General features: G+C 33.4%; 2 pseudogenes across 2 annotated transcripts; one reads left to right on the top strand and one right to left on the bottom strand.

The window, feature by feature from the left end:
* Positions 1–365: 365 nt before the first annotated feature.
* On the bottom strand, positions 366–1278 carry LOC146919303 (dehydration-responsive element-binding protein 1E pseudogene; annotated as a pseudogene). The gene has a single exon (XR_015011433.1). The product of XR_015011433.1 is annotated as a dehydration-responsive element-binding protein 1E pseudogene (transcript).
* Positions 1279–6145: 4867 nt separating this feature from the next.
* Positions 6146–11925, top strand: LOC146919302 (putative sodium/metabolite cotransporter BASS5, chloroplastic pseudogene; annotated as a pseudogene). Its single transcript, XR_015011432.1, has 4 exons — positions 6146–6434; positions 6529–7478; positions 7612–7952; positions 8164–11925. The product of XR_015011432.1 is annotated as a putative sodium/metabolite cotransporter BASS5, chloroplastic pseudogene (transcript).
* The last annotated feature ends 263 nt before the right edge of the window (positions 11926–12188 follow it).

Here is a 12188-nt window from a genome sequence, read left to right as displayed (position 1 = left end):
CTCAACAATGACTATTTTAATAAAAACTTGTGTGGAGTCCACTTAAGAATGAGGTCTTAAGTTAGACACTGAGTCTTAAGAGACCAAAAAAAAAAAAATCCAAATAGATGTACCTATTAGGTACGAGGTCTTAAATAGTGAAGACCTCACCATTGAAGATGATCATGTTTACTTAACTTGAAATAGTTTCAATCAGAATTTGTTGAATTTGCTTTGTCCTTCTAGACCCTGAATCCTTCGTTTTAAAGTGATGATTTAGACTAGAGTAACCTTTTTAAAATACACGTCTCTCGAACGTTTTCAATGGATTGTTCATCTTAAAGTTAACCATTCATATTGTACCACTTCATAAATGATAGAAAAGATGCAAAATTAATAAATCAAATCATTGAATGAATTAAAGTTACATCAAGGGGTTACAACTTACACATCACTAACAGACTACTAACTAATTAAATATCTCTAACTACTTTGTGTACTTTGAAATGTTCATTTTCAATCTAACAATTTACCAATAAAAAATAAATAATCGTGACTTCATTTCAAACTCAACTAAAAAATAAGTTTTACAAAATCAACCACATCCAAGAAGAGTATCAAATAGAATTACAGCTCCATAGTGAAACCTGAGTATCAAATATTTCCATGTCACCCCAGTTATAACTACCATAATTTGTTGGGGAAGGAGGAGCTGAACGTAAAGGCTCATTCGCAATATTCAAAAGTAAATCATGCATGCTTTCAAATTCCGACGACACAGCCGGAACTTGTTCCTCAATAAAGATACTATCCTTCTTGTCCTCAACCACAAACATTTTAGCAGCCTTCATGGCCGCCCTCCTTATCTCCACCGCATATCCTTCGACTCCGACAACGTCAACCGCCATGCCTTGTCAGCAAAATTAAGACAAGCTGATTTTCCTTTAAGAGCAGGTGCAGCAACATCATGTGCACGTGCAGCCATTTCAGGAGTTGGATATGTCCCAAGCCAAATCCTTGACTTATTGTTTTTGTTAACGTTAATGTTAGGAACTCTCATCTCACAAACCCACTTGTTATTGTCCCTTCTTAGCACTCCTCGATACACAGGATGTCTTGTCTCCTTGAACACTCTTCTTCCTGCTCTCTTCTTTGGTCTTGCAGTTGCCAAAATCACTTCTGAGGAACTTTTTTCCGATGAAGAAGTGTCTGAGTACTCACTAAAAGTTGACATGAAAATATTCATCAGAAAAATAAGTTGCTTATTATGTGATTGAATTGAATATTTAGCTTAGGAATTTTTTGTATCAATAATAGCTACTGAAGAAAATGTGTTGGTGTGGAGGTTATATAGTTTATTGGTGGGAATGGCATAGGAATAAGACCACGTAAGTGACGCGAACACGAGGACAGTATAAGATAATCTTAAATGTGGGCCCAGGGGCCACAGTTTCACTACAATTTGTTATCTTTTCTTAGATAGTGATGCATAAAAAATTACTAGTATATATGTGTCTCTCATATTATCGTGACAAAATTTGATTTGAATTTTATATCACTCCTTCCTTGATCGACCTGGGTGTTTCCCACTACCCATCCGTGCTCCAGATTTATGACAAGTACAACAAGGAAGGAAAGGTTTAAAACGTGCTTTATCCTTATTTGGTTATAACTTATACTCCCTCCGTTTCAAAATACATGTCCAATTTTTGCAATGTGCACTATTCACTTGACTTACTTTGACCATCCTTTTTAACTAATGTATAAATACAAATATTAGCATGTAAGATGTTGTTTGATTTGTCTCGACAAATATTTTCAAAATATTAAATTTTTATAATTTTTTACTTTAGATAATTAAAGATATTAACAGTCAAAATTGTACATTGGCATATGTGAAGTAGTTGACTTGGACATGTATTTTGAAACGGAGGGAGTAATCAATAATCACCTTTGTCAAATGCCAAATACGGACCGCGATTCACTGCAGTTAAAATAATGATGCAGTCACACAGTCAAACAAAAAACAACCATCTGATTAAATTAAGGGTGCAGATGCACCTTCTCTAATTGTTCCACTTTATACCGCAACACAGGATAAAAAAAAGAAACAAGAAGCTTTACCTTCGTTCATTCCTCCCCCTTCCTAAGATTCATCTTCTCTGCAGCTTCAATAACAATCTTTTCTATTCCTTCAATGAGCATTCACCATTTCAAATCAAACAAATTCAGATTTTAGGAACTAATCAAAATCAAGGTTTTCCATTTCTTTGTTTTTTTTTTGTTCTTTCTGTTTTTATTTTCTGGAAAAATTCATTCCAAGGAAAGAGAGTGGCAATTCAATCAAGAATTTAAATTAATTCCAGTGCAATACATTCAAATTTATCAATTTCAAAGCAAGGGGTTGATTGTTTTCATTCACCCAAATTTCAACGAAACAGCTTGAAAAATTCTAATTCGTAGGCGGGTCCGTCGGCGGCGGATCGTATTACCTTCGTCTAGGTTGATGGGTTGTTGTTGTTGTTGTTGTTGTTCTGTAGGGAACGCTGATGAAAGAGATTCAAAGATGACGAGAAATGCATTAGGTAGAGGAAGACAGAGAAGACGTGTTTTCCTGTATTATGGACTTAAGTGGAAAAATTGGTGAAAGTGAGTTTGCACCCTTGATCTGATCAAATGGTTGTGTAATAATTGACTGCGTGACTGCATCACTTTTTTGACTGCAGTGAATCACAATCCGCCAAATACATTGTTTTTAAGAAACTAAAGTAGCTCTTCCAAATTTACATTGAGAGAATCAAATCTGAGACTAAAACACACTTTATAAGATGACTCAATCCAATACCATTAGATCACAAAATAAATAAAAAAACACACAATAAATCTACACAAAATATCTCATTAATAAAGAAAAAAAAAAACATAAACATCTTAGTTAATAGAAGAACCATTTATTTAAAATAAATCTAAAATCAACAATAAATTGAAAGAAAAAAAAAACTAAAAAGACTCTAAAAATGCATTTGACGAGAAGTCATCAACCGTAAAATACTCTTTCTCACAGTGCAAGATACACAATATATATACTCTAAATCTTCACACAATTCACTCACTTACTTACTTGTCATAGTAAAGGAAAGACACTTCTTTCTTGTCCAGTAGTGCAATTTATTGGTTTGGTATCTCGATGAAAACAGTAATGGAATGTATTGAGTTTATTGATTTGGTTAGCACACGTTTTGTCAACCTAGATGCATCACAACTTTTTGATTTTTCGGTAATCAAGACGGTCTATTGGGATCACTTATTGAAACGGATAAACTATTGGTATGGTCACAAATTAAGGCTAATGTTAAGGATTTTTCTTATGATTCCTATCAATGGAGTATTCAACCTCTTAAATGTGTAGGAGTGGTTGCACCTACTGGTTGATTGTTTAGGAGATGTTTAGGAGTGGTTTCAAACACCAAATACAATCTCAATTCTCAATCACCTTTCATTTTTAAATGATCAACGTTAATTAAATTTGAATATGACCATCTTACATTACATATTACTCCCTCCATCCCATAATAACCGAGCCATTTGCAAAAAAAAAAAATGTCCAAAAAAAATTGACTCAATTCACTTTCTCATGATTCCTATCAATGGAGTATTCAACCTCTTAAATGTTTAGGAGTGGTTGCACCTACTGGTTGATTGTTTAGGAGATGTTTAGGAGTGGTTTCAAACACCAAATACAATCTCAATTCTCAATCACCTTTCATTTTTAAATGGTCAACGTTAATTAAATTTGAATATGACCATCTTACATTACATATTACTCCCTCCATCCCATAATAACCGAGCCATTTGCAAAAAAAAAAATGTCCAAAAAAAATTGACTCAATTCACTTTCCAATATAGTACTACTTCCGTTTCAAAATACATGTCCAAGTCAACCACTTCACATATGCCAATACATAATTTTGACCGTTAATATCTTTAATTATCTAAAGTAAAAAATTATAAAAATTTAATATTTTGAAAATATTTGTCGAGACAAATCAAACAACATCTTACATGCTAATATTTGTATTTATACTTTAGTTAAAAAGTATGGTCAAAGTAAGTCAAGTGAATAATGCACATTGCAAAAATTGGACATGTATTTTGAAACGGAGGGAGTATTAATTACACCCTCCGGTCACTATTATAAGCAAAAATCTACATTTTAGATTCATTCATTTAATGATGCACATGGTCTTTATTATAGACCACATACATCATTAAATGAATGAACCTAAAATGTAGTTTTTTGCTTATATTAGTGACCGGAGGGTGTACTTTTTTTCAATTATAACTCTAATTAATATTACTTTCACAACTCCCAATTCAATATAGTATACTTTTATGATAAAGAAGAATGCACAAATACTTAACAAAGACACTCAAAACCATTGTTCTATCTCTTTCACTTATACATTTTTTCTTAATATATGTGAAATGAGCAAAAACCTCATTTATAAAAGGGTTATGCTAATAACAAGTGTCCTAAGGGCACTTTTTAAGGAAACCAAAATTAATATGTTTGCATTGGATTCAACAATATTTTAACTTATAAAAAGTTAAATTCATCATTTTTTATTATTTCCCAGCATAATATTTTTATTTTTATCATCTTAATCAACACATCAAGGACACTCTTTAGCATTTTCCATAATAAACAATATGGTCAACAATCAAAACCTTCTCATATTTAGTTGTTGTGAATTTTGCTTTTAAAAAACCTAACAAGAAAAAAATTAGAAAAATACCAAAAAAAAATCTAAAAATCAAACAAAGCTACAGCAAATATTTTTGGATTTTTACAAAAATATGATACAAAAAGGTATAAATAATGAAATTTTGGACTTTGAATTTTTTGAAGGGCGCGCGAGAAGTGTTGAGGATGGAGAAAGAAATTCTTCAAAGTCTTTGCAACCATTTAAAGCAAGTATCCAATGCCCTCCGAGTAATAAATTACACGATCAAATGAGTAAAAAAAACATGGTTACTTTTGTCTTTTTAGTTTCAAACATACCATTAGGGTTTTACGAAGGAATAGATAAAAAGGGACGAACAGTTGCAAATTACATTTAAAAGCTGCATGTAGCATGTGTTTGGTTTGGCGACAACCAGGCCCGGCCCTGAGGGGGTGCAAACAGCTCAACAGAGCTGGGCCTCCCTCTGCCATGGGCCTCCAAAAAAAATTAATACCCACTAGTACTACTGCCCTCCAATTTTTTTTTAATACCCCCAGCCATTTTCTGTCCCCTTGTTTTAGCCTTTTAGGCCTATTAGAATTAGGTCATCTTGCTTTTGCTGTTAGGTGGGGGTTCCTCATGTATACGGTAGTCATTTTCACCTTTGGGTGTACCGCATATATACGACACCTTATATTTATCTTTTAAAAAATATAAATAGAACATTGCTCTTTTAAAAAAGGGTAGTGATATTTGAACAACTATATGAAACAACTTTTGGTGACAATTTCTTTTTCTCTCTTTTCATTGGTTAAAAACAATGGAGAGAGAAAAAAGAAGAAAGAGAATAAGAAGATAATGTGAGTATGAGAGAAAGTTGTCAAAATGTTATCACAAAATGGTTGTACAAATATCATTTCTCTTTTAAAAAAATACGTTTTGATTTTATCACTGACCTCTTTTCATTCCTAGAGCTGAGCCTCCGAATTTTTAGGGACGGTCCTGGCAACAACAATACTTAAATTTGATAAAATTGAGCTTTAGAGAATTGCTTTTGGTTTAAAACAAGTTGAATATGAATTGGTTTTATGTTTGAAACCTAAAAAATAATTGGCAAATTTTTGTTAAAATAAATTAAAACAAACGTAGAAAAAAGAATAGAATGAAAGAAGTATTTTAATTAAAAACAAGGGTCATGTTAACTTGTGCCCTTAGGGCACATGTTAAGCAACCTAAATAGAGCAATTTTGTATTGGAAAACACAATATAACAACTTTTAAGAACTTGAATGCACGCCTTTTGATATATGTATTTCTTAAATGAGTATCTTAACATGTGCCTTGAGGGCACAAGTTAACATTAACCTAAAAACAAATAAGATGAAAGAAGTAATATTTTAAAAAAGAATAAAATTTCACACAAACCCAATGGTAAAAGTAAAATGGGCCGGGTAAAAAGTTTGTCTTCAAACAGTTAGTTAGCGACAAACATGCAAAAGGAACAACGGAAAACGCCGACGTGCAAGGTACTGGCGGAACAACATCTCAAACCACCGCAGCATCAACTGAGGATACCGGAAGAACAAAAATCGAAGCCACACAACCTCTCATCACCACACAAGGACAAGAACCACCGGAACGTAATCGGCTGCCTGAGTTCACCTTCTGGGAAGAAATTTTTTTCTTCGTGCTTGAGGAGATAATTTTCCTTGCCATTTATTTTCTTTTGAAGGTCTAATTTATATTTAATTCTATATTTTATTTTATTTTATTTTATTATTATTATTTTTTGGGTATTAATTTACTTTTTTTATATTAATTTTCAGGTGATTTTCAAGTGGTAGTAGAAGCAGAAGATGTTGATAGAGAGTAAACGAAGGAAATAGAAAAAAAAAAAGAAAAAACTAATTAGAGTTGATTTAGGATTTGCTTGAGAGATTGTAAACGGAAATGAATTGAAAGATATTTTTCAATATCAACTATCAAGAGCTTAATTTAGAATACGGAATACATTTAGTTTGTTTGAAGTTATTAATTGTTCTAGTCACGTGTAATGTTATTGTTATATGAGGTTGACTTCTAATTTTAATTTTAGCATCAAACTTTTTTTTTTTTTTGTTGAAGGATTTTAGCATCAAACTTTGTAATTTAATTTCTGTGTCCTCTCTAATTTAAGTCACGATGACTTGTTCTTGATATACTAATCACTTAATTTATAATATAAGAATTTTTTTTTAGTGAGTATGTTAATCTTGTTTTTTGATTCATATATTCAACAACAAGTTTTTGTGTTGCATTGACCGAGTATAGTTTAATTGTTCTTGAAGTTTCTAACAGAATACACATAATTTTGTCTAAATAATTTATTAGAGATAGCTAGTGGGATATGCTTTCTAATTCTTGGAAACAAAATGAATCAGGCGCAGAGATTGTATTGATGCCTTGTGTTAATGGAGCTCAGCTTTCAAATTATGCTACTAGAGTAGACCCACAAATGGCACCATTATGATGTGTCTTTTTACTATGTTCTTACAATTTCAAATTCTTCACTTATGGTGACATTCATTCATTAAAAAATGATTACCTGACAAACAAAGTCAACAATTTTTTAATTGATGTGTAATTTTTCACCGTCACCTGCTTCTTCGGTTTTTTCGCACCAATCTTGTTGCAATTGCTCATCGGGAAAAAAACTCCCTGCAGATGCAAAAGGAATGATGTTTGGCATTACACATATTGTGGCGGTACCAATTGTTGTTGGCCTGCTTCTGAATCGGTAAAACAACTATTGTTTCAAATTTCAATAGATTTTTCAGTTAAAGGTCTTGTTTTCTCACATAATTTGTTTTTTTACAGCTTCTTTTCTCATATTTGTAACGCTTTTAGACCATTTTTGCCTCTGTTGTCAGTGTTGGTGGCAGCTATCTGTGTTGGAGCACTCTTTGAAGTTTGTATATTGTTGCTTGTTGTTGCTTTTCATTTGTCATCTTTTATAGCTGGTTATATGCTAAGTGGATCTGTCTTTTGCGATTCTCCTGATGTGAAGCGACTGCAGCAAACAATTTCCTTTGTTTTTTTCAATGAGGAAAACAAACAAAATAACAATAATTGGTCAACAATGTTTTCAATGGAATCTATAATCCCAGTTAATGCACCGTAGTTCCTCACTCTATCTAGCTGGTCAAGTGGAATATAAACTCTGCTTCAAAACATGTATTCAATTTGAGGCAGAGTGAATCAGATGCATAATGTTAGTTGCTCACGTCTTTCACTCTTTTATGTTTGATCACATCCAATTTATGTGCCATGTTCGACCAATGTTTCTTCTAAATTCTCCAATATTCATTTGAGTTCACACACTTTCCACGTAGTACTCTTATTGTGTATACAACCATTTCTTTTTTCCACGCTTTCTATCTACAAATAACGCTCGATCATTTTATGCCTACTTGCTTTTGTAGTTGGTTTCACAGAGTACAGGAGCTCGTAGCTACCTCTCAAATGTAGGTTGCTAAACTCTTCGGGTTTCCTGCTACCTCATCCAATCCCCCAGGTACTTCCCTGTCATCTTTTCGCTTGCAGCTATTTCAATTTTCCATTAACACCCAATAAAAACCATCATTATATCTATTCAAACAAAACAAAATTTATTTGCTACCTTGAAAAATAAAACAAGTTTCTCTCACTAGCTATGGACATATATGTGAGCCATGTAGCATGTCTCTTGCTGGTGTTTTTTTGGATGTTGACAACACGCTTTGGATGCTAACTCATTCAATGTACGTGTTAGACATGATGAACCATGTGCGAATATTTTAGACTTGTTGCTTGGTTCGCCTTGAACAAGATTAACTCCGGTTTGCCAGAGAGCATGGATGTCAAATTCATAAGAAAAAAGTATTACTTAAGAAATTAAAAGTGAATTTGTTATATTTAGAAATACAATATTTAAGCTATCAATGTTTTAAATTTTAGTTTTTATTTAATTTCTTTAAGACATTTATAAAAGCTTAACTAGTGTGCTAGATTATCCTGTCTGCTGCTGTACTTGCTGCATGCAGTCCTTGGCACATAGAGTGGTTAGTGTATATGTGATTTCTAAAATATAAAATGATAGATTATATTAGTGAAAATGGTGTGAAAATATGTTGTATATATGAATACTAGAATTTAGAAGAAGACAGGGTAAAAGAGTGAGAGGTATTTAAAGGGTAAAAGTTGTGTCTTGCATTTGTGATGAAGGATTCCTTTTACAGACATGAGTGTGGAGCTGTTGGACGGTAAATGAGAGACCGTTATAAATGGCGCACCATCAATATCAAGCACGGGCGCGTTACATGTCGTTGCAGCTTTACATAGTAAAGGGATCCCAACTAACCGTTGAGGCAACAAAGATGGGATATATTCAATGTTTTTGGACTAGATCCACACTAGCGTGGTCGGGCCAAAGTGCTTTTGAGCCTAATATATAGAGAACTGTAGACCTTGGGTCGGTCGAGAACAATACTCAAATTGCTCCTGATTCCCCTGAACCTTGAATCACTCATTTCTCATTTCGATTGACTAATTAGACTTTCTTCAAAATTCATGTCTCTTGCTACGTTTTTCAAACCATTCTTATTGTTCAACTCTTCTAATTCCTCGTGTTAGGAAACTTGATAGAGAATGAAAAATGCACAAGATACAAAAATTATACGAAATTGAATTGAGTATGACAAGAAAGGTTACATCACTTGTATAAGACTAGAAGAGTAACTATCTAGTAGCAAACTAGTAACTAAACTACCTACTGGCTTGTTTTATCTTTGTGCATGCTGTTCGAACATCCATTTTCAATCCAACAAAAAAATGTATATGCGACTTCATTTCAAACTCAACTAAAAAATAAGCTTTATATAATCATGTGTATCCAATAATAGGATGATAATGCTTGCGAAAAAGATAATAGTGTAGGATGATAATGCTTGCGTGTCAAATAGAGAAGTTCCACAATGAAAGTAATTGAGTGTCAAATATCTCCATGTCATCATAACTACTACCATAATAATTTGTAGGGGAAGGAGGATTAGAACGTAAAGGCTCATTAGCAATACTCAAAAGCAAATCATGCATGTCTTCAAATTCTGACGATAGAACTGGAACTTGTACTTCTAGCACATTCTTTTTAGAATCTTCCATATCCATAACCACCTGCATCCCTATCACTCCTCTGATTATGGTTCTCTTCAACTGCAAACATTTTAGCAGCCTCTTTTTCAATAGTTCAGTGCTACTGTTTCCATTGAAGGTCTTGTTTTCTCACACAATTTGTTTTTTCACAGCCTCTTTTCTTGTATTTATAACGCTTTTCGATCATTTTTGCCTCCTCTGTCAGCGTTGGTGGCAGTGATCTGTGCTGGAGCGCCACTCGCTCTTAATGTGGAGTCTATTAAATCTCCCCTTGGAGTTTCTATACTGTTGCACTGAAATCGGAAAACAAAGTTAACACAATACATCTTTCTTTTTTGGTTATTTAGTTTCTACAATCAGATAATGAAGCAAAAATCAATGTCCATTTTGGAGATTCTAAAGCAAGCAAATTCACTTCTACCTTATGTAGTACTTCCTAGCACACTGCTAGTGCGAGTCTTCCCACATTTTTTTATGTGGTTTACCAGCAGGTCTATTGATTTTCTGGACGAATTTGTTGATAAATAGTTGTTAATTTTATCATTAATTCCATTTTTTAGCACTTGAACAGGACACATGTGTGATTTACTTGCAGATACTATGCTCCTGCACTAGGATTTTTTTATGTTTGCAGTTGGACTTAATTCAAGTGAAGAGGACATCATTGAGGCATTTAAAAGCCAGCAGAACTTGTGACTGCTTATGCTGATCAGTTTGTGGTGAAGCCTACCAACTGCAATAGGTGAGGCTGGTCCCTTTTTTCAATATGCAAATATTAGTTATTAGTAGTTATGCTAGTTTTAGGTGGCCCTTAGGCGCAGGAATTGTATTGCTGGCTTGCGTTAGTAGAGTGCAGCTCTCAAGCTATGCTGCTTGTTCTATCTGACCCACAAATGGCATCATTAAGCATAGTTACGACATCATTATCGACTATTGCTGCAGTTTTTGTCACCTCACTCTTATTATTGTTGCTGAAAAGAAACTGCCTATAGATGTAAATGAAATTATGTTTAGCATTACACAGGTTGTGCTTGTTCCTATTACATCTGGTCTACCACTTGCTCTTACTTGTAATGCTATTTGACCGTTTTTGGCTGCACTATCCGTATTGGTAGCAGCTCTCTGCTGGAGCACCACTTGCTCTTAACATTGAGTGGTTTTGCTATCATTTTGCTTGTTGTTGCTTTTCATTTGTCATATTTTTTAGCTGGTTATATTCTTAGTGAATTCGTCTTTCGGGATTATTCTGATGTGAAGCCTCTGCAGAGAACAATTTCCTTTGAGACAGGTAAAGCTTTTCTCCATTTTCATCCATTGGATGTTTGTAGTAGCAAATATTACTGTGTTAAATAAATCATTTGTCCAACTGCTGGAATGCAAAGTAGCCTCCTTGCCCTGACATTTGCTAATAAATTTTTTGAAGACTCATAATATTATCGTCATGTGGGCGCGCATGTGTAGACTAGTATCTGCATGAATTTTTTTCGTTACAAATGTCTGCATGAATTGTATAGTTTTTTTTTTTTTTCTATTAGAAAATAGACCTAATGATGTAGTGTAATGAAGGTTTGTCCAGTTGCCAAGTATTAACTCATCACGCTCTACAAGGACGTGGTTTTGAATCTCACTTTCGACGTAAAGATTTCTTCAGTCGACGTGGTTAATTTTACTTGCAGTCTCCGTTTATGTATTTGATGGGATTTTCTCTTGTTCTGATTTGGTCGAAAATAAAGAGCAAGGCAAAACTCGGAAGCTGAAGAAAATATTGATCATATTGTATTTTAATTCTGATTTGGTACAATAACTGGTTCATCTTGTGTATCTTAATGAGCTTTTGTACTACAAAAGTGGTATCATATGGTATTTGGAGGACTCTTAGTCAGAACTTGGAGCAAAGTAGTTAGTGACTAACTGAAGAATGGAATAATTGTAGTTTTTTTTATTTTTACAAAAGGAATAATTGCAACTAAGAATCTTCAAATCCAACCACTTAGCATCATTGAAAATCTCATTATTAAAAAATTGTGAAATTCTTTCCCCGTCGCGCCCCCCTCTTTTTCCTAAAATTCCCTCAATTTTCAGATTCTAAAACCCAGAGTGTTTTTCTACCATATAGAAATAGAAAAATTAGCTACGACCAATTTAGCATTTTGGCTAACTTTTTTTTCAAGATTTTTACACATTTGGATTTTAGAATTCGAACAAAAATAACAAACAATTTTACACATCTGACAAAAAAAGAAAAAGGATTAGCATATTCACAAAAAGCACATAAAGGAGAACAATCAACTCCTCATCTCTCAAACAAATTCTGAGG

Source organism: Medicago sativa, chromosome 5 (genome assembly GCF_051527215.1).
Source record: "Medicago sativa cultivar Bolivia chromosome 5, Bolivia_mono, whole genome shotgun sequence".
NCBI lineage: Eukaryota > Viridiplantae > Streptophyta > Magnoliopsida > Fabales > Fabaceae > Medicago > Medicago sativa.
The sequence above is the reverse complement of the archived record's forward strand: the minus strand, read 5'-3'. Positions and strand labels throughout refer to the sequence as shown.